At 50.1% G+C, this 26,687-nt stretch overlaps 3 non-coding genes and 1 pseudogene across 3 annotated transcripts; 2 read left to right on the plus strand and 2 right to left on the minus strand.

The window, feature by feature from the left end:
• Window positions 1-26,687, plus strand: part of LOC120384959 — a 106,414-nt pseudogene that overhangs the window by 27,199 nt on the left and 52,528 nt on the right.
• Window positions 8,484-8,565, plus strand: TRNAS-GCU. The gene has a single exon. It is a non-coding gene; the product is annotated as a tRNA-Ser (tRNA).
• Window positions 10,445-10,518, minus strand: TRNAT-AGU. The gene has a single exon. It is a non-coding gene; the product is annotated as a tRNA-Thr (tRNA).
• LOC120385241 lies at window positions 25,819-26,035 on the minus strand. Its single transcript, XR_005589365.1, has one exon. It is a non-coding gene; the product is annotated as a small nucleolar RNA U3 (small nucleolar RNA).

Raw genomic sequence — 26,687 nt, forward strand, 5'->3', positions numbered from 1 at the left:
GATGGTAGGAAAGCAGGGCCAGCCCCCCTGGTGGCGCCTCTTACTGTTCCCACTCTCCATGCTCACTTTGGCAGTGGGGCAGGAGATTTTTCCCCAGCTGGCGAGAAGCAGAGAAACACCCAGGCTCCATGTAGCAACCCCCCTCCAGCACAGGGACAGGCGCACATTTGAAAGAGGGAAACTGCTCCACACGCTAGCCCGGGCAGCCGCCCATTTTCTCTGGCAAGTCAGGAAGGGCAAAGGCAAGACTGGAAGCACCTGGGGCTCAGGTCCCAGCCTTTGTGACACCCAACCCTCAACTCCTTCCTGGGGCTCTAGCTGAAGCCAGAGCATTGGCCTGAGCGGCCAAGAAGAGGTTCCAGCCCTGAAGGGAGCAGGACTTTCAGCCCAAAGGTAAAACTGCACAAGCACAACCACAAAGGGACTCGAACCCTCAATCGCCTGATCCGAAGTCAGACGCTTTATCCATTAGGCCACGTGGTCACACAGGAAAAGGCTCTCCAGGCACTTCTTTGGAAAAGGCCGACACTGTGAACTCCAATGAAGTGGGAGTTCACCCACAGCTCATGCTCCAATACGTCTGTTAGTCTATAAGGTGCCACACGACTCTTTGCTGCTTTTGCAGACACTGTGTTTCTCAGGTCAGCTACTGAGGGGGGCCGAGACTCTCTGGGCACAAGAAGTCGAGTTCCCAGTGAGATGTGAGACTTAATTCTCTGGAGCCAGGTGCAGGGCTTTGGCAGGGAGGCTCAGGCATGGGGGATTGGGGTGCAGCGGACGGACCGGCTGTCTAGGTGCAGAGATTTAGTCTCCCTGAGGAGGAGGAGGAGGAATCCTGCTGACAGGCAGTGGCCAGGGCCGGTGCAACCACTAGGCCAACTAGTCGGCCGCCCAGGGTGCCAAGTGGTTGGGGGTACCAAAAATCGCACTCAGGGGAGGCGGGGGAGTGGAGGTGAGCTGGGGCAGAGGGCTGGGGGAGGTGCGGGGGGAGGGCTGCCCACAGCAAGTAATGGGGGTGGAGGTGTGCAGGGGCACCGCTCCCTGTCCCAGCTCACCTCTGCTCCATCTTCTCCCCTGAGCACGCTGCCCCCACTCTAATTCTCCTCCCCTCCCAGGCTTGCGGCACTAAACAGCTGATTGGCACCGCAAGCCTGGGAGGCGGGAGAAGTGGAGCGGCGCCGGCGTGCTCAGGGGAGAAGGCGGAGCGGAGGTGAGCTGGGGAGGGGAGCTGCTGCAGGGGGGGCTGCCCGGCTCTTCCTCATGGGCCCCACCCCTGCACTCACTGCATGGTACGTGGAGTACCCAGCCCCAGCCTGGTCCATTCCCCTGGCTCCCAGCCACGCCACCAGCGAGTGCTGTGGGGCGGTCCCCCCCCCCCAAGCTTGGGAGCCAGGGGAGCAGAGCAGGCTGGGGCCCCAGGCCAGCGTGGGGGGAAGCAGAAGGGGGCTGGTCCCAGGCCATCGTGGGACCAGGGGGGCTGGCTACTTCCTGCGGGAAGTGGAGTGACCCAGCCCCAGCCTGCTCTGCTCCCCTGGCTCCCAGGCTTGTGTTGGTGTTGGCTGGATTTGTGCGGGTGTTTGTGTACATTAGCAATTGTGTGTGTGTGGCTGGATTCATGCATGTGTTCGTTTATGTTTGCAATTGTGTGTGTGTGTGCTCTGCTGCCCTCTGCCAGCGCGACAACTGTTTCTCTGTATGTCACAGCCCCCATACCGTTGACCCCGATGGTGATTTCCCCATCTTACAACGGCTGGCTGGCCTGACCCTTCTCCCCTCTGCGCAGTGTGGCAGGGGCTGCAGCTCACCCCCTGTGGGGCAGGAGGGCCCAGGTGTGGGGTGTTGGGCTCCGATGCACCTGGAGAGCAGCTCAGGTGAGGAGGGGCAGGGCGTGTGGTGTCCGTTCTGCGTTGCCTGGTGCTGGGCCATTGCACAATCCCCAGCCACGCCGCACAGCGCACCCCGAGAGGGGGCAGGGGGCCAAGCAGATGATCCAGCATGAGGGGATCATTCTCATTGGTAGCTGTCCAGTGGCAGTGAGTTCCACAGGCCTTGGCCCATGCTGTGTGGGGCAGGAGGTCCTTGTATTTGGAGCAGTGGGAGTGAACTGTTTGCGGTTGTGTCTCTGAGCACGATTGCAAATATTATGGTGTGGGGGGGTGATTGTGAGTGCGGCTGGGGATGTGATTGTTTCTCTCTCTGGGGGTTGGGCTAGCATGTCCCTCTGGGTGTGTTGTGTGTGAGTGTTCTTGGGATTGTGTGAGTGTCTTTGTGCGTCAGTCAGTCACTTGCTGCAGGATACAAAATCATGCAAAGCCATTTCCTACTGGTTAGCCCAGCAACACACTGATACAAACAGTGTCACACACACACACACGCACACAGACACACACACACACACACACACAGAGCGGGGCTCAGCCCCACCAGCAGGGGGCAGCAGGGACACACACGTCTCCCCTGGGCCAGCTTGGACAATTTCCCATCACAACCCGGCACAGTGCTGGTGCCCCCGCACGGGGGTGGGCAGCGACCGGGCGGGGCTTTGGAGCCGGGCTCACCCGGGAGGGGAGGGCTGGGGGCAGCGGAGTCGGGGATCCAGCCCCGGGCAGAGCGGACCCGCCCCGCCCGACCAGCCGGGGAGCGGGCGAAGCGGCGCAGCACGTTCCTGCGCGGGGCAGCGTCACACCCTGCACGGGGGGGCGGGGCCGGGGCTCTCTGGGGGGCGGGGCGGGGATGAGGAGTTGCATGGCGGGGGCAGGTGTCAGGCTGACCCAGGGACCCGCCCTCACCTGGGCTGGGGAGGACGGAGGCGCCCCGGGGCAGGCTGGGAGTTGTAGTTCCTGGCTCGTCTCACAGCGGAAGCGACGGACAGTTGCTCAGACAACGCGCCCCCTCCCAGTGCACTCTGGGAAGCGTAGTTCTCTCTCTCTCTCTCACACGCGGCCTCTATTGGAGGAGGGCCGCAGCTCATCACTTCGCCCGCCTCCCGCTCCTGATTGGCGGAGAGGCGCGGGACAGAGACTCGGCGCGTGGGGAGGCCCGGTTCCCTCGCCCGAGGCCGCTGCCCCACCCGGGCGCGCTGCGGCGTTGGGATCGAATCACGTGGGAGCCGGGCCGGTGGGGTGGGGTGCACAGGGCAGAGGCCTTCAACCCCGCCCCAACCTGCCCCGCAGTGCCCCCTCCACTGTGACCCTCCGCCATCCTCTCCGCTCTGCCTGGCTTTTCCCCTCCTCCTCCTCCTCCTCCTCCTTCCTGCTATTGGAAAGTGCTGGGAGAATCCCCCAGCCAAAGCTGCTCTGACAGCGCTAAGCAGCATCTGACCATTCAAGGTCGGAGCGCACGGCCCAGGAGGGGGAGGGTTTGGCTCTGGGGTTTCACTTCAGCCCAGTCTAGAGAGAGGGGCCCAGCCATGGAGTTTGGCTCAAGAAGACCAAGTCTCCAATTTGTTAAGGGTGTTTTGAATTCCAGTCCTGTGCTCCAAAGTGCTTGGTGTCAGTTGCACATTTTAGCAGCATGCTCTCCACTCCATCTTCCAAATCATTCATGAAAATATTGAATAGTACCGGACCCCGGACCGATCCCTGCCAGACCCACTAGGTGCACCCTCTCCGTTGGACAGCCAGACATGGAGAAGGGCGCTTGGAGTCTGGGCTTTCAACCAGCTCTGCACCCACATGACACTGATTGCATCTAGACCGCATTTCCCTCCTTTGCTTGTGAGAATGTCCTACGGGACTGTGTCAAAAGCCTTAGTAACACCGAGATCGATCCCATCTACTGTTCACCCACCTCCACTAGGCCCGGAACCCTGCCGAAGAAGGAAAGCGGATTGGTTTGGAATCATTTGTTCTTGACAAATCCATGCTCACTAGTCCTAAGAACCAAAGTATCCTGTAGGTGCTGCTGACAAAGTGATTGTTTAAGAATGTATTCCAGTATCTCTCCAGCTGTGGAAGTGAGGCTAGCTAGTCTGTAAGTCCCAGGGTCTCTTTGTTCCCCCTTTTAAAGATAGGTCCTGTCTTGTTCATGGATGGGAAGATGTTCTTTTTCAGGGATCTCAGACGAGAACTGGGGCACAACGCCTGGTTTGTTAAGGCCACAAAAACAGAGGCAGGAACCTCTTCTCTCCTGCTGGCAAAGAACCCCAGGTACCTAAGAGACAGGGACTCACATCCCTGAATGGGCTTTAAAAAAGGCAATGGTTAAAAAGTTTGGCTCTGACCATTTCTTGTTTCCACAGACTAGACATTTTAGCAAACTTTAGAATTCCTTGGTGCTAAACACCGAGAAACTCCCCTTTCTCCTTCACAGAGGGCTTTAACGCCCCTTATCTCACTCAGGCTCACGACCTCCCAGAGTTCAAGAATTGTCCCTGTTCCCATTGGACAGATGGGGAGGAGCCTGAGGTGCAGAGAAGGGAAGTGACCTACAAGGGCCTACACAGCAAGGCGGTGGCAGAGCCAGAAAGAGAAGCTACCAGTCCTGACTCCTGTTCTAACAAACAGCAAAACCCGCCAGAGGCAGGGATAGAGCCCAGGAATCGAGATGGTGGGGAAATTTCATTGAAACCATTTCTGTCAGAAAATCCCATTCAGACTAAACGAGTTTGTTTCTCAAAATCAAAACAAGTGCGATGAAAGTTCTTTGCAAAAATATTTTGTTGCAAAACAAAAGCATCTCCTGTTTGTCACAGTGTGTTAAATTGTCTTGTCGCACACAAAGAGGAGACACTTAGATCTCGAAAATTAGATAAGATGCTTCAGTCTGAGCTAAGTAGTTGCTACTCTTAACAATTTCAAAATAAAAAAAATACAAATAAACTGGACAATTTCAGCTATTCTATTATGTCATAATCTGCTCTGAGTAAACGTGATAGGACACCTCAAATTACGCACTACTCCTAGTGACTCTCTCCAATGTATCCCCATCCTCCACCTACTGTGAGGTAGGTAGGAGCAGATCATTACTATGAAGCTAAGGCTGAGAAAGGAGAGGGAGAAGCTAAGGCTCAGAAAGGAGAATTCACTTGTCTTAGGTCACACAGCCAGCCAGTGGCAGAGTTGGGAATAGGACCCAAGAGCCCTGATTTTCAAACTAAGCATCGGATTTTGAATTTCAGACACTGAATAAAGTGCTCTCAGATGAGCTCCAGACCAACAACAGTTCACAGTAATTATTCAGCAAGTATTTGAGGAGAACTGCAATGTTAGAGAGAATCATGAACTGCTCAGAGACCATTAATGCAGCAAAGCAGCAAAATTTGTCAAACATATGACTGGTTCTGACTTATTTCCTTGGTCTTAAAAGAGAACAACAAGGACCTGAGTCTCCTCCCTGTCAATAACCCCCTGCTCAGCCAATCAGGGTAGAGACTGAGGACGGGAGGCTGAGGGTTCTCACCAGAGAGCCCAAAGGATGGCCCAGGTCACCGGTGGGGATCACTGCCCAAGCACTATTTCAGCCTCACATTTTTGGGTGGACCTCCCACAGTGGGAGCTGCCGAGCCCTCCCCTGCAACACACACACACACACACACCCCTCCTGCTGTTGGGAGGAACAGGAAAAAGGACAAAAGAAGCAAGAGACGAAGAGAAAGGAGGGGAGGGATGGAGGAAAAGGTGAAATAAAAAGGACAAACCCCAATGTCTCCAGTGATTCTATGGGACAAAATCCCAGGTGCGGAATAAAATTCTGCCTCCTTAAGTTTGTGTTTTCCATGCCTAAAATTCAACTGTCACCAGATGGATCAGACTGAACAGGTTTCAAACCTTGAGGAGGCTCTTACCTTCTAAACAAGGACAGCTGTTTTCTAGTAAAATCACTAAAAGGGAAGAAGAAAACTCGAAAGAGGTTCCTCCTGGCGCTCACGTATGTGAACCCGAATACTCTCGTAGTCCTCAAAGAGAGACCTGGAGAAGGAGACTTGCTGAAGCAAAGCCACAGGGGTCTCTGAGATTTCCCTGGCCCCTCACCCCTGTCCTGCATGGCTGATGTCAGCATCTCTCTGTGAGGTCACCACCTCCCCACCGCCTTTGACCAATAGTCTGAGGTCCTGCAAAAAGCCTTTGTGATGTCACTGCCACACCCCTCCCTTGCTGTGCTAATGTCCTGCCCCTGCCCAGGCACTTTGGAGGTTTGAGCTACTCCCTGTGGATCACCCCATTCAAGGAGCGTTCGTTCTAGGCAGCAAGCCGGCTAGACAGGAAAACATCAGACGCTGCTCCCAATGCTACACTCAGTTTTTCAGAAATTAGTCAACTTGATGGCCAGAAGAGACCATTAGAGCATCTAATCTGACCCCCTGCATATCACAGGCCTCCTGTATGACACAAGAGCTACTTTGGGGCAAACACATTCCAGAAAGGCATCTAGTCTTCATTAAATGACATCAGGAGATGGAGAATCCACCACTTTCCTTGGTAGCTTGTTCCTCTGGTGAATCATCCTCGCTGTTGAATATTTGCATCTTATTTGTAATATGAATTTGTCTTTTTTCACCGTCCAGCCACTGGGTCTTGTTATGCCTTTCTCTGCTAGATTCAAGAGCCCTTTCATATCCAATCTTTTCTCTCCATTAAGGCCCCTCAACACTTCAATGAAGTCACCTTTCAATCTTCTTTTGATAAGCTAAACAGGTTGAGCTTGTTCAATAGCTCGCTAGAAGGCATTTTTCTCCAGCCCTCAGAACATTTATTGGCTCTGTTGGTGTCACTAGGCCTAAGTAAACCAAAGTTGTGACTACAGGCCTGAGTGAACCAGAGGTCTTCCATGCTGTGAACTTTAACCAGCCTAAGATGCTAACAGACAGCAAGCAAAATGTGTAACTGTCAGCTGTCTCAGCTTGCAAATGCAGGAGTTTAAAACAGCAGAAGCGGCGGGGAGGAGGGGGGAGGAAAATCTGTATGCGTTTGTGCTGTGAAGGCCATAGATAAGCATGCGAATGAGAACTTTTCTAACACGCTGAAATGTAATGTTTAAAGTAACTGCTGTTGGGAAGGGAGGGGTGAGGGGGAAAACCAAACAAAAGGCTTCCACAAACAAGTGGGGTATAAATGCTGGGACTCTGCCTGCGCACGGGTGTGCAGGATTTGAACATGCTTTTTCTCCCTGGCACCTTATTTGGGCTCAAATAAAACTGGTTTTGCTTCTCCACCCTGGTGTGTCAATTAGTGCTACGCACACCGGGCAATGAACCCTGCTGTTGCTCCGCCTCAGGCTCTTTGAGCTGGCAACAGCTCTTTGGTTATCAGACTCCTGAACTGCAGCTGGATGTGACTCTTGTTCTTCTGCACAGCACAGCTCCTGGAGAAGAGGGATCTGCAAATGTATATTCATATGATACCTTTGTTTAATTGATGAAAACATAAATTGACACTTTGAGGACTGAAACTGATTTCAGCTGATAGACAGCTTTGCTAGGTATTTATGCATTTGGACAGTGAAATGTTGAGTGTTTACATCCATATCAAGCAACCCTGTACAGTGGAGCTCCTGAACAGAATGGAGAATGAAAATGAAAATGTTTTCCTTTTTTAAAAAAGAAAGAAGGTTATAAGAAAACACTGGGGGTTGAATCAAGGACCACTTGATCTGCAATCAAGCACTTTACCACTTAGCTATACTCCCATGCTGGCAAAAGCATGGACTCATGATCTCCAGGACTTTAAAGGACAGACCCTCCTTCATCGAGGTCCTTTGCCATTCCCAGGCTACAGATGGTTTTAAAAATGGGGTTTGATTAAACTTGTTAAATGTGGCAAACACCACAGCTTGCACACCCACTGATATAGCTTCTCCCACTGACATAGCTGCCATCTCTTGGGGAAGTGGATTAACTACACCCACAGGAAAACTCTCTCCCTTTAGCATAGAGCAGTGGTTCTCAAACTGTGAGTCAGGACCCCAAAGTGGGTCATAACCCTGTTTTAATGGGGTCACCAGGGCTGGCATTAGACTTCTTAGGGCCTGGGGCTGAAGCCAAAAGTCTAAGCCCCACCACCCAGGGCTGAATCCCTCAAGCTCTGGTTTTGCCCTCCCCCAACTGGATAAGAGGGCACAGTGTGAAATGTTTGGGGACCACTGGTTTAGGGTGATGTTCTCAATCACTTCTATGAAGTCCAATAAAAGCTATTCCTCACCCACCTACCCCTCCATCAGGACTGACTAGGTATGTTCTGCTGCCCTTCACTCATGCAGGAAGGATAATAACATTTCATTCCACTCAATCCTAAAGTGATTTGTAACCTGCCACCAGCCAAAACTGGTCATTTTTGGGAAAGTGGCCCCATCATGCTGTATATCTAGGCAGAGTAGGTTTGTCTATGCAAACATCGTCTGTTCCTGAAGTCTTTCCCCCAGCTCCTCACTAGATGTGAGGAGGGAGCTCATTCAGCCCCTGCTTCCGCTTAGTATTTAAAAATGCCTTATTGCCCCTGTCTCTGCCGGCCTTAGATTTCTCCTCCTGTCCTTTTCTTTACAGTTCTGATGAGGTGGCCGAGTGGTTAAGGTGATGGACTGCTAATCCATTGTTCTCTGCACGCGTGGGTTCGAATCCCATCCTCATCGGATGCATTTAGTCTTCACCCATCCTTTATAGACAACCATCTCCCCATTTGGTACAATGACAGATCAAAAAATGGTACTTCTTGCAAACAGAAACTCAGAACGCCCTTACTTTAAATAAAATGTCTAAATCCCAGATTTCTAAAAAAAAAAAAAAATTCTCTAGTTCTGTATTTCTTAGTTTTTATCTCAAAAGGGAACATCCTCCTCATCTCCCTCAACCACCCTGGCACCTCCCCAAATTATTAAAATATCCTCAACCCGAGCAAGGCCAGAGCAGTGAACCAGAGCTAGTGTCTAGACCAAGCTGTTCTGAAGGAGGCAACTCAAACATTTTCTCCCTGCTTCCTTTGGCAAGGTCTGACTGAGAAAACAAAATTCCCCAAACTGAAAATTTTCTGCTGAAACACCCATACTAGTCTGTTTGGGGACGTTGATTTGAATCTATTATTATTATTCTCTTCTGATTCATCTCAGTTCAGTGTTTGTCCTCCAGATGTGTTTACAGGTATTGAGGTGTGGGGGAGAGAGGCCAAGTCATGATGTCTCTTCCTCCCTTTCATAGTTTCTTCCAACTTGCTAGGAAGCTCCTTTGCTACGATGTGAGTCAAGCAGTGTCCATTGTCGCTGTGCTATCTCGGAGAAGTCTGCATTGTACACGGTTCCTGGGATGGTCCTTGGGAGTGTGGATACCTTGAATGGGCCAGCAGCGAGTCTGGCTCCTCCCTTGTCGCACCTGAAAGGCTGGTGGGGGCATTTCCCAACCTCATAACATATCCCAGTAACACACAAAGAGCAAAACTTCATAACTTCCCAACCAATGCGAGCACACATAATCCAACATGATATTAATGTTCAACAGATCAAGACTTTTGAAATAACACCTCACCAGGCAGACTTTGTACAAACCATGTCATCATTATATGAGAGTGGTGAATATGGGGCTTCCAGGTGCTGCTTTGAGCACAGCGTGCCACACCTGGGCTTACACTGCAATGGAGACGTACCCTTAGAGTCCATCTCTCCTGGGATAAAGATGGCAGCAGGGATGGCCTGGGTCATCTGATTTGAGCTCATGGAGCTAAAGCTGAGGGGCTAAAAACTGTGGTGCAGATATTTGTGTTCACACTGAAGCCTGGGTGATCTCCAGGGCCTGCAGACATCAAACGATGAGGAATTCTGCACACAGAGAGGACCCTGCTAGTGGAAAATGCCTTTGGAAAAGCCCCTTCTGTCACCAGCTGTGGTCATACAGTGCTCAGTCCTCTGCGTTGTGGCCTCAAGAGCCATGGATGCAAGTTGAGTTACGATGACCTTTTCCTTGTCTCCATGTTTCTTAGGTGCCTCCTTCCAACACTTTCAGAAAAAATGACTGGTTTCTTTTGGAAGCATCTGCACTGCAAGGCAAAGGCATCTTCTCTGCTTCATCAAAAGATTGACCAAAAGGTGGGAAGAGCAGACACATTTGGCAAGGCACCACTGGGTGCTGCATCCCTAACCTCCACTTTACCTGGCAGGTGCCTGGCCCAGCTTAGCCACAGTGCTGCTCTCTGGGACTTTTCTCCCAGCTGCTCCATTTCTCATCACTGACAATCAAAAGGAAGGTGACATGACCTCTGTGTGTGGACATCCCCAGCAAATCACAAGGACGTGTGGCACAGGCTCTTGTGTTGCAGCAATTGCAGTCAAAGCAACCGCCATGCCAATGCCAGTCACAGCAGCCTTTTCATCAACTCCAGGCTTGTGATTTGATTCTTTCCAATGCTTCTCTCCAAAGAAGCCTTTTCCTTAGCAAGCAATTACTTGGATACCAAGGAGGTCTCTTCTGTTTCCTAGAAAGACACAGGAAAATGTGAGCAGAGGAGACAAAAGCCATGCAACAAGGCACCACTGGGAGTTGAACCCAGGATCTCCTGTTTACTAGACAGGTGCTTTAGCCAGCTAAGCCATGGTGCCTGCCTTGCAAAAGAGTTTACAACTGTTCCATTTGATGGTTCAGGATAACACCTGCAAATTCCAAAGTACAGACGTTCCCCATTTCCCTCAAGACTTGCAGACCTTGAGGTGTCTGGCTCTCCGTGCACAGCAAGCCACAGCTGAGTTGACAGAGGGCTTCTAACATGTGCTTCTCCCACCAGCCACTGTGATCATATAGCGGTTAGTGCTCTGTGTTTCAGTCGCAGCAACCTCGGCTCAGTTCTGAGTCATGGTAACCTTTCCTTCAGCTCTAGACTTCTCATTTGCCGCTTTCCAAGTGTGGTGGGGTGGCTGCCCCAAACAAGCAGAAGAAAGATTAAGGCAGCCTTGCAGAGGCTGTGCAGAACCCAGCCTATCAGGAAAGGGCTTATTGGGAGAGCCAATCAGGAGAAGGCTTGCTGGAGCAGCCCATATATAAAGGGCTGCTCAGCACAGCAAGAGTCAGTCACTCCTTGGAGTTTGAGGAGGGAGGATTGGCTGCCCTGAAGGAAGGGCACCATGATCAGAGTAGTGCTGGGTGGGTAAGGGGAGCATGAGTGACCTCCTGGCCGACTACTGCCAGACTGAGGCCCTGATACAAAGGTGGAGGAAGGTGCTAGGTCTGTGGGGAAGTGGTCCAGAGAAACAGATGGCGGGGGTTAGAGGTGCACCCCTTTTGCCTCAGTCGCTGCTGACACAGGTGGCTACACCCTGGACTGCAGCTGGCCACTGATGCAAGTGTCTGGGTAGAGGACGGCGGCCCCCTGGAAGGGGGGAGAGACCTGAGTGGGGCACAGCCAGAGGGCTGTGTCCATAAGAGGACTTTGAAGTCCTGAGAGCGACATGGGTCCTAATGATAGAACAGATGGCAGCCAGACGCCACTAGATGAAGGCGCACCAGGGGACCAGAGCTAACTGCCAGGATGGCCAACAGGAGGCACTGCAGTGGTGAGACATGCCCCATGGCACCAAGACTTAGCCGCAAGGAAGGCTCTCTCTGTCTTGAACCACTATTTAGAAGGATTCTGCTGACAGGTCTTTTCTTTTTATGAAAAGAGATACAAAAAAGGAGCCAACAGAGACATTAGGTTCAGCAAGGAAGAACTGTCAGGCCAAGCCAGGATTTCCTGGTTACTAGGAAGGCTCTTCAGCCAGCTCTTCCCAAAGACCACTATCCAGAAGCCTTTTAACAGCCACTGCAGATGTTCATCGACAAAGAGATGCCAAAATAGAGTTCTCCACTGCCTGCAGCCATCACACTACCAGGAGTTCTGTGCACAGAGAGGCCCCTGCTGGTGGAAAAAGGCTTTGGCAGAGACTCTTCTGACATCAGCCATGGTCATATAGCATTTAGCACTCTGTGTTGTGGCTTCAGCATCCACAGATGCAAGTTCAGTTAGGGGATGTTTTCTTGTCTCCACATTCGTCTAATGGCTCCTTTCAACACTTGTCACCAAAAAGACCTGTTTCTTTTGCAAGCAATGTACAGCTAGGCAGAGGCAGTCTTTTTCATTTCCTCAAAAGATCACCAAGCTGTGGGGAGAGGAGACGCATTCAGCCAGGCACCACTGGGTGCTGCATGCTGAATCTCCTCTTTATTCAGCAGGTGTCTGTGAAGGACATAATCTACACAGTGTAGAGGTCAAGAATAGGAGTTTATTACACACAGCGCTGGCGGAGTGTCACCTTGCGTATTAGGCTCAGAGACACTGTCAGTCAATTGATTACAATAGAATATATAGATGTTCCATGGGCAGGGTAAAGTGACGGGGTAGGCAGTTCAACACCCCAGGATAGGTTCTGCACCAAGACAAGATAGCACAGTAGCCAATGGCTAACAGGTTACATAATGTCTCCACCCATGGTCTCAAGTTAGCAAGTTAACATTTAATGAATAATTTGATAAAATGTGAGTAGTATAAAATATCTATGTTGAAATTCTGATTTGAGGTCCATAGGAAAGGAGCAACTCTTTTGATTGTCCAACAGGTACATTCCTACGGGTTAAAGCAAAGAACCAGTGAAAGTATATGGCAATAAATATTGTTTTCTGTGTGTCTAAAGGCAGGCATTGGTCTCTTGGGAGGGAAGTGGAAAGATGCCATATCTTATACTGACATGTGCCTACTTCTCATAAACTCAAGATTGGATCTGTGGGAAGAACGTCTCTCTACAGAAGAGATTAACAGAAAAGGAAAAGGGATTCTTTGCTGAATTTGCAACTCTGAATAAGACACAATTATTTACTTCTTAGCTCCAACACCTGGCAATTTGCTGACCAGGCCTATCTTAGCAAGCAAGGCTTTCTGTTTACCCCAGTTTTCTCTTAGCTGATCACGATTTGCTAGGCCTCTGGTCCCTTGACCATACTCTGGACTTTGGCTCTGGAAAAGAGCTGGCACAATCCATAGATCAGGTTGTTATATAAACTGCACATGGATTTGAACCCTTCACATCCAGTAATGGCAAAGTCCTTGGTTCCGGCTTGTAGCAGTGATGGAATAAACTGCAGGTTGAAATCAAGTCTCTGGAGTACATCCACACCTGGGATGGGTCATTCAGTCCTTTGTACAGAGCTTCAGTTTGTAGCAAAGTCCCTTCAGAGGTAGGAAGCAGGACTGAAGACAAGATGGAGATGAGGCGTCAGTCTTTTATAGTCTCTTGCCATGTGGTCTTTGCTTTCTTTGTCCCAAGGACACTCTATCCAGCACGTGGCATAGAAAAACTTTAAAGTTCTGTCCATAGGGCAGATCCCTGCATACCTTGCTGAGTCACAAGGCATATCTGACTTCTCTCAGTGGGCCAGTTGTATAGCTGATGGTCCTTAATGAGCCATCAAGCAGGCTAGGCAGAATTGACACCAATTTGTCTGGCTGGAGTATTCCCCGGAAGCAGAGCACAAGTTTGAAATACGGGCAGCATAGAGCCAATATTCATAACGTCAACTACAAAAATGATACACATCCAGAGATAGCATAATTCTAATCAGCCAATCATAACCTCTCCATAGACCCCTTACACGACAACCTTTCTATAATATTGGCTGCAAATATAGAACAGTAGTCGCAACGGTGATCTATACAGTTACAGATTATGTCAATAACGTCACAGGAGATGACACGGCATCAGTGAGACTGATACTGGAATACTGCCTCCAGTTTTGGTGTCCTCATTTGAAAAAGATGTTGTGAAATTGGAGCTGGGTCAGCAAAGAGCCACCAAATGTTGTGAGGGCTGGAGAAAAATGCCTTCTAGGGAGCTATTGAACAAGCTCAACCTGTTTAGCTTATCAAATGAAGATTGAAAGGTGACTTCATTGAAGTGTTGAAGGGCCTTACTGGAGAGAAAAGATTGGCTATTAAAGGGCTCTTTAATGTAGCAGAGAAAAGCATAACAAGCCCCAATGGCTGGACGGTGAAAAGAGACAAATTCATATTACAACTAAGGCACAAATATTCAACAGCGAGGATGATTCACCACAGGAACAAGCTACCAAGGAAAGTGGTGGATTCACAATCTTCTGATGTCATTTAATGAAGACTAGATGCCTTTCTGGAATGTGTTTACCCAAAAAGTAGCTATTGTGTCATACAGGAGGCCTGTGATATGCAGGGGGTCAGATTAAATGCTCTAATGGTCTCTTCTGGCCATAAAGTCGACAAATTTCTGAAAAACTGAGTGTAGTATTGGGAGCAGCGGCTGATGTTTTACTGTCTAGCCGGCTTGCTTCCTAGAACGAACGCTCCTTGAGTGGGGTGATCCACAGGGAGTAGCTCAAACCTCCAAAGTGCCTGGGCAGGGGCAGGACATTAGCACAGCAAGGGAGGGGTGTGGCAGTGACATCACAAAGGCTTTTTGCAGGACCTCAGGCTATTGGTCAAAGGTGGTGGGGAGGTGGTGACCTCACAGAGAGATGCTGACATCAGCATGGCAGGACAGGGGCGAGGGGCCAGGGAAACCTCAGAGACCCCTGTGGCTTTGCTTCAGCAAGTCTCCTTCTCCAGGTCTCTCTTTGAGGACTGAGAGTATTCGGGTTCACGTATGTGAGCGCCAGGAGGAACCTCTTTAGAGTTTTCTCCTTCCCTTTTCCTGATTTTACTAGAAAACAGTCATCCCTGTTTAGAAGGTAAGCGCCTCCTTGAGGTTTGAAACCTGTTCAGTCTGATCCATCTGGTGACAGTTGAATTCTAGGCATGGAAAACACGAGCTTAAGGAGGCTGAATTTTATTCTGCACCTGGGATTTTGTCCCTTAGAATCACTGGGGACATTTGAGTGTGTCCTTTTTGTTTCACTTTTTCCTCCATCCCTCCCTCCTTTCTCTTCTTCTCTTGCTTCTTTTGTCCTTTCTCCTGTTCCCCTCCCAACACCAGGAGAGAGGTGTGTGTGTGTGTGTGTGTGTGTTGCGGGGGAGTGCTCGGCAGCTCCCACTCTGGGTGGTCCACCCAAAAATGCGGGGCTGAAATAGTGCTGGGGCAGTGATCCTCACCGGTGACCTGGGCCATCCTTTGGGCTCTCTGGTGAGAACCCTCAGCCTCCCATCCTCAGTCTCTACCCTGATTGGCTGAGCAGGGGGTTATTGACAGGGAGGAGACTCAGGTCCTTGTTGTTCTCTTTGAAGACCAAGGAAATAAGTCAGAACCAGTTCTATGTTTGATGAATTTTGCTGCTTCGCTGCATTAATGGTCTCTGAGCAGTTCATGATTCTCTCTAATATTGCAGTTCTCCTCAAATACTTGCTGAATAATTACTGTGCACTGTTGTTGGTCTGGAGCTCATCTGAGAGCACTTTATTCAGGTCATTCAATGTAGGAAATTCAAGATCCGATGGGTTAGTTTGAAAATCAGGGCTCTTGGGTCCTATTCCCAACTCTACCACTGGTTGGCTGTGTGACCTAAAACAAGTGAATTCTCCTTTCTCAGCCTTAGCTTCTCCCTCTTTCAAATAGGGATAATAATGATCCGCTCCTACCTACCTCAACACACTCACTCTTCCCCAACATACACGTTATCTCTCCCCCCACACACAGTCTCCACACTGCAGTTGAAAGGCAACTGGCAATCTAGTAAGATGCCCATTGAGCAATGGCTTAGGGAAACCTGCTGGCATTAGACTTGTTGGGGCCTGAGGCTGAAGTCAAAAGTCTGAGCCCCACCACCCAGGGCTGAATCCCTCAAGCTCTGGTTTTGCCCTTCCCCCACTTGGGCGGAGCTCAGGCTTTGGCTCCCCCCTGCCCTGTGTGGGAGGGGCTTGGTCCCTCTTTCCAGGGCCATGCAGTAAGTTTTTTTGGCAGAAGGTGGTTGCAGTGAAAAGAAGTTTGAGAAAACCTGGCCTAGAGCATCTCCATTACTGAGCTGCAGCAGCAATGTTGTGGGGGAGTTTGAAATGTTGATGTGTCTTTAGCCTCTGAACACGTCTAGACTTGGCTCCCTGGGGCACCCTGGGTGATCAGACACTGAAAGTACAGCCATGGAGACACCACACAGCCTAGCTGGCAAGAATCAAACTGCCACAGAAAGACATCTCTGGTTTCCTAGCCCAGCTCCCTAAGCCCTCAGCCACAATCACTTAACACAGAGGCTTTTCTACACTCTGGTTCTGTTCTCACTGAAGGGTCATTTCCAATGGTTTGCTCAGACCAGTTTCCCCAGCACACTCACTGCTGTGCAGCTCTGTACGTGTGGCCATGGCTGAGCAGGAAGAATTCCTGCCCATTTCCCCAGTGGCTGGAGCATGGCTAGAGTGTGTCTGTGGTTAATGATGTTGCTGTAGATTGTTTGTTTCCTGCCTTGGCAATTCAGACAGTCCCTTTTCCCAACATATCTCCAGCACATCAGTAATTCCAATAACGGGCAGGTTTTCTCTGGGGCACTGAGATTTTCAGGAGTTGGTGGCTCCTTTCTTTCCTCACCCTGGAGTAAACTCAGCTTTTTATTCTGTGGTTCATGTTTTATGGAATAATAGCAGCAGCTTGAAGAAAGAGAAGAGTGAATATCTCACTGTCAGGGCTGAAGGTGGTCACGTCCTCTCTGTTTGACCATCGCCATTGCAGGAGAGAAGGTTTCAATGGAATCGAATGCCCTGGCTCAGACAAGAGATACAGGGAGGTTTTGCTGTTCATGGATCTGTGCAAAGGAAATTGTGTCTCTGTGTGAAACTGAGGAGGGAAATGAAATGCCCACAGGGTGGTGCAATGCCCTAAGCTAAGGCAGGAGTGGGAAGGACTAGAGCTGAGGAATGACTGAAGTGGACTCATGTGGGATTGAAATGACATTTGTTTCTGTCAGGTAGTGAGAAATGTGACATTAATTCAGATGCGGGGTTGAGGCTTCCTTAGCTCCTTGTAAAAACTTGAACTTGATTTCCCAGAAGGGAGAAAGGGAAAGTCTGGGGCTGCCTTTAGTCCCTGGCTGGGGTCTCCTCGCCAGTGGAAAACATCCCTTGTTTGGTGCTGCCAAGGGGATCGTGCAGAGCTGAGACGTCCCTCGGCTTGGATCAAAGGGGGAGTTGGATGGAATTTATCACACAACCCTCCCTGCTCCCCAGAGCCCCATGGGGAGAATCTAGAGAAAGGGGAGTCATTCCTCCCCTGCGCTCCCAGAAGAGCTGCTAGGGCTCCTTCCTGCCAGCTACTCACCCCTGGATTCACCCTCAGCTCCTGGGATCTTTCTGCTCCAAAGGCGCCAGAGGCCTGGGGCGGGGAGGGTGTCACTGCACAGTCTGAAACACAAGGGAGGTTTCTGGAATTGAAGGAAGGAGCAGAAAATGGAGAGGAAAGAAACAGAGAGAAAACGCCTCTTCTCCCCTCCCCCTCCCAGCAAGAAATGTGACCAAGGACCAGCGTTAGGGGAACTGGTGCCCTGGGCAAAACTTGTACTTTGGCACTTCCCCATCACCCCTGGACAATCCCCTCCCCTTTAGTGCTAGCTCCTGCACTCCCAACCCTTGTGCCTCCTTCACCCCTAACTCCTGCCCCCTCCTGTGCCCTAACCGCAACGCTGTGTCCCCTTTGCCCTTAACTCCCGCACTCCCCTCCTGTGCCACCAGCCACTGCCCTGCTCCTGCACCCCCTTCACCCTAACCCCTGCACCCACGTGGGGACACTGACCTGTGTGCATGGCACAGCTGGCATTGCTGCCTGCTCCTCCCTGGGATGCTGCTCCTCCGGGCACCCCGAGGCTGCAGGGGCAGGGCGAAGCGACATCATCCGAGCTCCTGCATCCAGGTCACTTTCCTCAGCCGGGCTGTATTGGGAAGGGCAGAGAGCAGCAGCTTCTGATGCTCCCCTCACAGCACAGCCCAGGTGGGGACAGTGACCAGGACGCATGGAGCATGTAGTGTTGCTCCTCGCTCCCCCCAGCCCTCTATGGGGCCATGGAGGAGCATTGGGGCAGGGGAGAGCAGTGAGCACCTTTGCACTGGCACACGGTGCCCTTTGACCCCCTGGAGCCCTGGGCGGCTGCCGGGGGCCCCACCCCTAAGGCCGGCCAGGCTCCCCAGCATGAACAGCAGAGAACACAGGGAGACTGGCCCCACACTGAGCGTGGTAGCCTGGGCAGCTCGTAATGGAGGCTCGGGGGGCTCAGCCTCCCCAAACCTTGCGTCGCCAAGGAGACAGTGGGGCCAATAACTAGGTGCCCTGGCCAAATTGGGCCCCCCTGGAAAAGTCTCCCCCATGTCAGCCCCAGGATTGGAGGAGCTCCCACTCCCTGCTACGGCCCGGGGGCTGCAGCAGGGGCAGAGAGCGTCTCTGGTCTCGGGGCCGCAGTGGGGCAGGGGTAAAGGAGTGACAGGGTGGGGCCAGTGGTGGAACAGAGGTGACAGTGGATGGGGCCGTGGGTGGAAGGTGTGGAAGGGGGCGGAGCCACAGACAGAAGTGGGGGGGGCAGGGTTCCGGTGCTGGGGCCCCCGCACTTGTTCTCCCTTTCCCTGGGCTTTAGCATCACTAGCCCCTGCTTACCGAGTAGGGTTCAGTGGTTCCCAAAATGTGGGGCATGACTCCTAGGGGGACACAGAGGCAAATTCATGGGGGCAGCAGCACTCAGCCCCAGCTCTTCCCCAACCCCACCCTCAGCCTGGGCTCCTGACTCCCAGCCCAGCCTCGACCCCCTCAACCCTGTCCGCACCCCTCTCTCCCCAGCAAGCAACAGCTCCACTCCCAGCCCCGGTTCTCAACTGTGGTTTTCAAGGGTGCCACAGCCATGGATACGAGGGCACAGTGTGAAATGTTTGGGGAATCACTGGTTGAGGGTGATGTTCTCAATCACTTCTATGCAGTCAAATAAAAGCTATTCCTTACTCACCTACTCCTCCATCTGGATGGGCTAGGTGTGTTCTGCTGCCCTTCACTCATGCAGGAAGGATAATAACATTTAATGCCACTCAATCCTAAAGTGATTTGTAACCCACCAACAGCCAAAACTGGTCATTTTGGGAAAGCGGCCCCATCATGCTGCATACCTAGGCAGAGTAGGTCTGTCTGTGCAAACACGGTCTGTTCCTGAAGTCTTTCCCCCAGCTCCTCACTAGATGTGAGGGGGGGAGCTCATTCAGCCGCTGCTTCCGCTTAGTATTTAAAAACTCCTTATTGTCCCTATCTCTGCTGGCCTTAGATTTCTCCTTCTATCTCTTTCTTGACAGCTCAGATGAGGTGGCCAAGTGGTTAAGGTGATGGGCTGCTAATTCATTGTGCTCTGCACACATGGGTTTGAATCCCATCTTCCTGCAATGCTTTTAGTTTTCACCCCTCCTTTGTAGACAACCATCTCCCCCTTTGGTACAATGACAGATCAAACAATGTTACTTCTTGCAAACAAAAACCTTCTCAGAAACTCAGAACTCCCCATGTCTAAAATGTCTAAATCCCAGATTTCTTTAAAAAAAATTCTCTAGTCCTGTATTTCTTAGTTTTTATCTCAAAAGGGAACATCCTCATCATCTCCCCCAAACACCCTGGGATGGCCCCAAATTATTAAAATACCCTCAACCCGAGGAAGGCCAGAGCAGTGAACCAGAGCTAGTGTCTAGGCTGAGCTGTTCTGAAGGAGGCAACTCAAACATTTTTTCCCTGATTCCCTTGGCAAGGTCTGACTGAGAAAACAAAATTCTCCAAACTGACAATTTTCTGCTGAAAAACCAATATTAGTCTGGTTGGGGACTTTGGTTTGCAAGTATTATTGTTATTATTCTCTTCTGATTTCTGAATCAGTTCAGTCCAGTCTTTGTCCTCCAGGTGTGTTTCCAGCTGCTGAGTTGTGGGGGAGAGAGGCCAAGTCATGATGTCTCTTCCCCTCTTTCATAGTTTCTTCCAACTTGCTAGGAAGCTCCTTTGCTACCATGTGAGTCAAGCAGTGTCCATTGTCTGTGCTATCTCAGAGAAGTCTGCATTGTACACGGTTCCTGGGATAGTCCTTGGGAGTGTGGATCCCTTCAATGGGCCAGCAGCGAGTCTGGCTCCTCCCTTGTCGCACCTGAAAGGCTGGTGGGGGGCATTTCCCAACCTGATAACATATCTCAGTAACGCACACAGAGCAAAACTTCATAACTTCCCAACCAATGCGAGCACACACAATCCAACACGATATTAATGTTCAACAGATCAAGACTTTTGAAATAACACCTCACCAGGCAGACTTTGTACAAACCATGTCATCATTATATGAGAGTGGTGAATATGGGGCTTCCAGGTGCTGCTTTGAGCACAGCGTGCCACACCTGGGCTTACACTGCAATGGAGACGTACCCTTAGAGTCCATCTCTCCTGGGATAAAGATGGCAGCAGGGCTGGCCTGGGTCATCTGACTTGGGCTCCTAGACGTAAAGCTGAGGGGCTAAAAACTGTGGTGCAGATATTTGTGTTCACGCTGAAGCCTGGGCTCAGAAACCCTCGCCCCTCATGGGGCCTCAGAGGTTGGGCTCAAGCCCATATGTCTGCATTGTAATTTTATAGAGGTTGGGAGGGAGTTTAGCAAGTGGAAATGGTAAAACCACATTGAGGGGAGTGGACCACTGACCTATCAGCTCTTAACACCCAAACTTTCAGTAACTCTATTATCAGTGCCTGTGAGTGTAATTTAAACCATAGGTCCATCTAGCTCTGAATCTTGTCTTCTGACAGTAGCCAATACCAGGTGCCCCAAAAGCCATTCCCAAGGGACTACAAGGAGTTGAACCCACGATCTTCTGTTTACAAAACAGGGGTTTTAACCAGCTAACCCAGGATACCTACTGTTATTTAAAATGCTGTGTTTGCCCACACCTGACTCTCTACCAATCCCCACTGGGCCCTGACAAGTGTTGTTCGTGTTTGTATTCTGTAAAGCAGAGGAGCAGATGAAGTTTTGCTCCCAAGGTGTGTGTGTGATTCTTTGGACAGGTCTACACTACAAAATTAGGTTAGTGTAATTACATTACTTAGGCTGGCAATGCAGTTCTATCAAGCTAATCCCGGTATAGATAGTGGCTCAGCTGTCAGAACTTTCTGGAGCTATGAAAGGGGAGGGACCCAGCCTCTATAGCAGGAATGCAGGGTAGGTGAGTTCACGGCAGATGTGGTGGGATACTGGTGGAAACCAGATATGGTGATGTAATGACCAGCAGCATTTACACTGACAATTTGTCACTTTAAGTTTTCTGCAAAAAGCTCTAGGCCTCTCGTCGAGGTGGTTTTATTTTGTCACCAAAACAGGGCAATTTTGTCACCAGACGTGGTATTGCAGTGTGTGCACCAGCCAAAAACTGCTGACCGAGGGAGCGTTGTGTGTTTTTCACACATCTGAGCAATATAATGATGCTGAAGTAACCTTGTAGTGCAGACCTGGCCAAAGATTCTCTCTCTCTCTCTCTCTCACACACACACACACACACACACACACACACACACACACACACACACACACACAGCTTGCAAGGAAAACCTCACCTGCTCCTCTGCTTTGCAGAATCCAAAAACAAGCAAAGCTTTTCAGGCCCCAGTGGGGTTGGCAGGGAGTCAGGTGTGGGCAGACTGTGTGTTTTTGACACAGGCAGGTACCATGGCATAGCTGGCTAAAGCACCTGTCTTGTAAACAGGAGATCCTGGGTTCAATTCCCAGTGATGCCTTGTTGACTAACTCTTAGGTAACCTGGTATTGGCTACTGTGAGAGGACAAAACACAGAGCTCTTTGGTCCAGCCCAGTATGGTTGTTTAAATTATACTCACAGGCACTGATAACAGACTTACTTAAAGTTTGGGAGTTAAGAGCTGATAGGTCAGTGGTCGAGCCTGTCACAGATGACCCCCTCCCTTTGGGACAGGGGCAGGTCTGGGCTCTCACACGGAATGGCTCATTGTGGCTGCCAGAACCTGTGGGCAGCTCATTTAGTTTGCATGGAGGGTTGAGTCCTCCTTTGTGCACCATGTGTGAGAATGAAAATCCTAAACCGCCCTTTGAAATAACGAAAGCAGCAGGACGTGTTATTGTCCCTGCCCCAAAGCAGACAGACCAACGGAGAAATGCCATTGAGTCCAGGGTAATACTCCACTGCCATTTTACCTTTTTCACTTGCTAAACTCCCTCCCAACCTTGAGGGTTCCCAGAGCCCAATATTGAGCTCGAGCTGAGATGCCTACGCTGCAAATTTACCATCCCAGGGCCCTAGCCTGGGAGCCTGCACTGGCACGGGACAGCCGGGGGTGTTTCATTGCAGTGTGGACATAGCCCAGCATTATGTCTACACTGCCATTAACACACCCAAGTCACTAGTCTCAAACCCTGGGTCAGTTGATTCAGGCTTCTGGGGCTTGTGCTGCAGGGTTATAAAATTACAGCGTAGAAACTTGGGCTTGAGCCCAGCCTCCGAGACCCCATGAGGGGTGAGGGGCTCGAAGCCTGGGCTCCAGTCTGAGCCCCAGGAGCCCAAATCAGCTCATCCAGGCCAGCCGGGCCAGTGGGATTTTATCACAGTATAGATGCCCTCTCAGGGTATGTCTACACTGCAATGTAAGCCCAGGGTTAGCAGAAGTCATGTCAGCAGCCCCAACACATAAACATAAACCACGAGGGAAAGACTCCCCCCCGCCCCCAGATAAGCTGGGCAGTGTCCTTCTCCCTACGGTTTGTAAGTCCAGCAACCAAAAGTCCTTTAACATGAGCCATCCCCTCTCTGCACCCCACTCACAGCTGTTGTCCTTAGTCAGTGCAAGCCCAGAGGTGCCTCTGTACACTTTACCTGCCAGCCTGGGTGGAAAAGGCAAGAAATAAGAAGGCCCCGTACTCACTATGTTGTCTAAGGACTCACTCATCCCTCCACAACCCCCCTGCCCTAACATTGGTCTGACATCTACATTTCAGTATTGGGACCAAAGCCCTGGCCCACTTGGCGTTGGAACCCCTGTCGCCTGCCTAGCAAGTGCTATTGAACTGAGGGTGAGTCCCTCAATCGGGGTCTGCCAAGCACAGTTGTGCTGCCCTTGATTCACACAACAAGGATAACAACCCTTTATTTCTCCTGCCCCTGTAACATGGAGACTGGGAATCCAGCACCAGCCAAAAGTGATCATTTCGGCAAGCAACCCAACCTATTTCCAACATACTGTGAAATCCACATGCAGACTCATACACAAAACCTTGCAAGAAAATCTTCCTGAGGGGGTCTGAAGCACCTGCTGCTGGAGGGAAGGAGGGAGCCGTGGGTTGGGATTGAGGGGCACTGGGAATAGGAGGGGCCTGTGGGTTGGGATTGAGGGGCACTGGGAATAGGAGGGGGCTGTGCATTGGGACAGAGGAGAAGGGTGAAGAGGAGCAGGCTCTGGTTGGGAGTGAGGAGCAGTGAGCATAGGAGGGACTGAGGGTTGGGACTGAGGGGCACTGGGAAAAGAGGGGACATGGGTTTAAGCTAAAGAGCATCTTCATTTGGGGATCCAGCAGGACAGGGGAAGGCAGCAGGTGATTCTAATTCCTTAGGGATATTCTGTGTGTTTGTCTGTGTGTGTGTGTGTGTGTGTGTGTGTGTGTGCAGGGAAGGAACATGCTCTATGCCCAGAGGCCTTTATTCCTCCAGGCTGCAAGGACAGAGGGGCTGTCAGGAAGTTGCCCCTTCAAACCCACACAGAAAAAGGCCCTTCTGAGGAAAGGGAAAATCCTGCAGAGAAAAAGTAACATCAAAGAGGATGTGAGAAAAACAGTTTAAGATCTTCATGAGTAGTTTATCACCTGACCATGGATTTGAACTGTGGATCCTCAGATTAAAAGTCTGATGCTTTACCAACTAAGCTAGTCAGGCTCATGAAGCACAGAAGCAACTTGGTGCAGAGGAGAAACTAGTCAAGAAAACAAGAGCAGGAAACAACAGGGGAAACCTGCTGCTCTCTCTGGCCCAGTCAACACTACGAGTTTATATCAAAATGTCTGTTAGTCTATAAGGGGCCACAAGACTCTTTGCTGCTTCTACCAACTGAGCTAGCCAGGCTCACATAGGAAAAGTGCAAGTTGGTGCAGAGGTGAAGCTAGTCAAGAAAATTCTTGGGTGAGTTACCAAAGCCTGAAGGGTCAAAAATATTGTCACGGGTGGTTCAGGGTATATGTTCCCCCCCCCCAAAGCAAACGGAAAAAAATTGTTTCTCGCCTTTCTTCAATGTCACTGTATGTCTACTGGATGCTGCTGGCAGACACGGTGCAGCAGTGCTACACAGCAGCATCCCCTTTCTTTCCCTTCCTGAGGGCAGATGGTATGGGAGGACTGATATCTGTCATCGTCGTCCCATGAGTGCTCCTGGTTGGCCTTAGTGAGGTCGGCCAGGGGTGCCTGGGCAAAAATGGGAATAACTCCCAGGTCATTCTCTTCTTTAAGCTTTGTCTAATGGAGATTCAGTCCTGCCTGGAATATCATAGCAGGTGGAGGCTGCCCTCCCCTTCCCGCCTTTGAATTCTACTTGCAGAGGCAATAAAGTCAGTGTTGTTTCAAATTCATGTACTCTTTATTACTTCATCACACAAATGGGGGGATAACTGCCACAGTAGCCCAGGAGAGATGGGGGAGGAGGGAAGCAATGGGTGGGGTTGTTGCAGGGGCACCCCCTAGAATGGCATGCAGCTCATCATTTCTGCCCGATGTCTGGGGCTCTGACCTAGAGCAGCCATTTGCTTCTCTAGTTCTTTAGTAGGCTTGCCTGATAGTTTAGCCAGGACTGCCTTTCCATTAGAACAAAACTTAAAGAAGAGAATGATCTAGGAAGGCATTCCTATTTTTGTCCATACACCCCCAGTCAACCTCACTGAAGCTAGCCGAGAGCACGCATGACAGCAGCAAACAGTACAGTATAACTTGCAACTATCATTGTCAATTAGCAAAGCAGCAGACAGTACAGTATAGCTAATAACCATCTTTGCTAACTTGCAAAAGGCAAGGGGATGCTGCTGTGTAGCATTGCAGTACCGCGTCTGTCAGCACCATCCAGTAGGCATACAGTGACGGTGAAAAAAAGGCTGAATGGGCTCCATGGTTGCCATGCTATGGCGTCTGCCCGGGCAATCCAGGGAAAAGGGCGCGAAATGATTATCTGCCATTAATTTCATGGAGGGAGGATTGACTGACGACATTTACTCAGAATCACCCACGACACTGTTTTTGCCCCATCATGCACTGGTATCTCAACCCAGAATTCCAATGGGTGGGGGAGACTGCAGGAACTATGGGATAGCTACCCACAGTGCAATGCTCTGGAAATCAATACTAGCCTCAGTACATGGGCGCACACCGCCAAATTAATGTGCTTAGTGTGGCCGCATTCACTTGACTGTTTCCAAAAACCGGTTTCTGTAAAATCGGAATAATCCCGTAGTGTAGACATGCCCTGACACAGCTTTAGAACCCTCTACCCACTATACGGCCAAGAGACAGCAACTCTCAGATCCTGTGTGGATTGTCTGATGGGCTTGGGGCCAAGAGCAAACTGCGTACCCCCTGCCAGAGCAGGAGAAGTAAAAATAGGGGCTTCCCAAAAAATGGGAAGGGAAGAAGAGAAAAGCAGAGAGACAAATGGAAAAGGAAGAGAAGGTGCAGACACAGGACCCTACCTACATTCTGAAATAGATTACAAGAAAAAAAGAGAGAGAGAGCAGCATAAAGAAAATTTAAAAAACTTTCAGTAAGAACTGAATTAGAAACCTTTAAAACACCAGTTTTCACACTACCTTTACTTTTCTTCCAAATTCTACTAAAAGAAATTAAGACTTGCCACTAAACAACAGCTTTAAACAAGCTCAGATAACAGAAAAAAAACCCAAAACATTTATTTTTAAATTTGTTTTATAAGGACTAACCACTCAGTTTGTGTTCTCTTCTTCTCAGCTTCCCACAAGGAAAGCAAGAACAGTCATCAATAGCAGACAGCAGATGCATTAAGGCACCACTGTCCACGCACTTCATGCTCAGAAAAGAACACTTTAACTCCTCATCGTGGTTAGCAAGGTCAGACACTTTCAACCACACTTCTCTAGTTACAAACTATAGAAATGATCTCTGAAAGTATAGTCTTAATAAAGCTGTGCTCGGCTACACACCCAGGCTAATGTGCGCAAGCTTTATTCCCATGGTGAATGTTTTCATACAAGGGGTTTCACCCCCAGCGAATTAAAGAACAAAAATCTAAAACCAGGTTCCCATTTCATTAAAGCACAATTGAGACAGCTTTAGAAGACTGGCCACTAGAAGATGTTTATGTCGCTATTTACAGAAACACACCTCCTGATTAGCATGTGGAGCTCCTAGCAACTAATCAAACCCCTTGCTTTGCCATACCTTTCACAGGCTCCTCTGTGCCACATGACAGCCAGTCAGGCACAGACAATGCAGACAGGTCAACCCTTTCTAGCATGCTCCACAGCTGTTTCTCTCCGGCTTGCTCTCAAATTCATCTGCACTAGAAGTTTTTGCAGGGTTCTATGTTACCGGTGGTACCTGCACTAAATCAGTGGCTCTCAACCTTTAGAGACACCTGTACCCCTTTCAGGAGTCTGATTTCTCTTGCATACCCCCAAGTTTTACCTCACTTAAAAACTACTGGCTTACATAATCAGATGCAATATTTATAAAATAAATCACTTGAATATAAGTATTGTACTTACATTTCAGTGTATAGTATAGAGAACAGTATAAACAAATCAATGTATGAATTTTAATTTGTTACG

Source organism: Mauremys reevesii, linkage group 17 (genome assembly GCF_016161935.1).
Source record: "Mauremys reevesii isolate NIE-2019 linkage group 17, ASM1616193v1, whole genome shotgun sequence".
In the NCBI taxonomy this organism is placed as follows: Eukaryota; Metazoa; Chordata; order Testudines; family Geoemydidae; genus Mauremys; species Mauremys reevesii.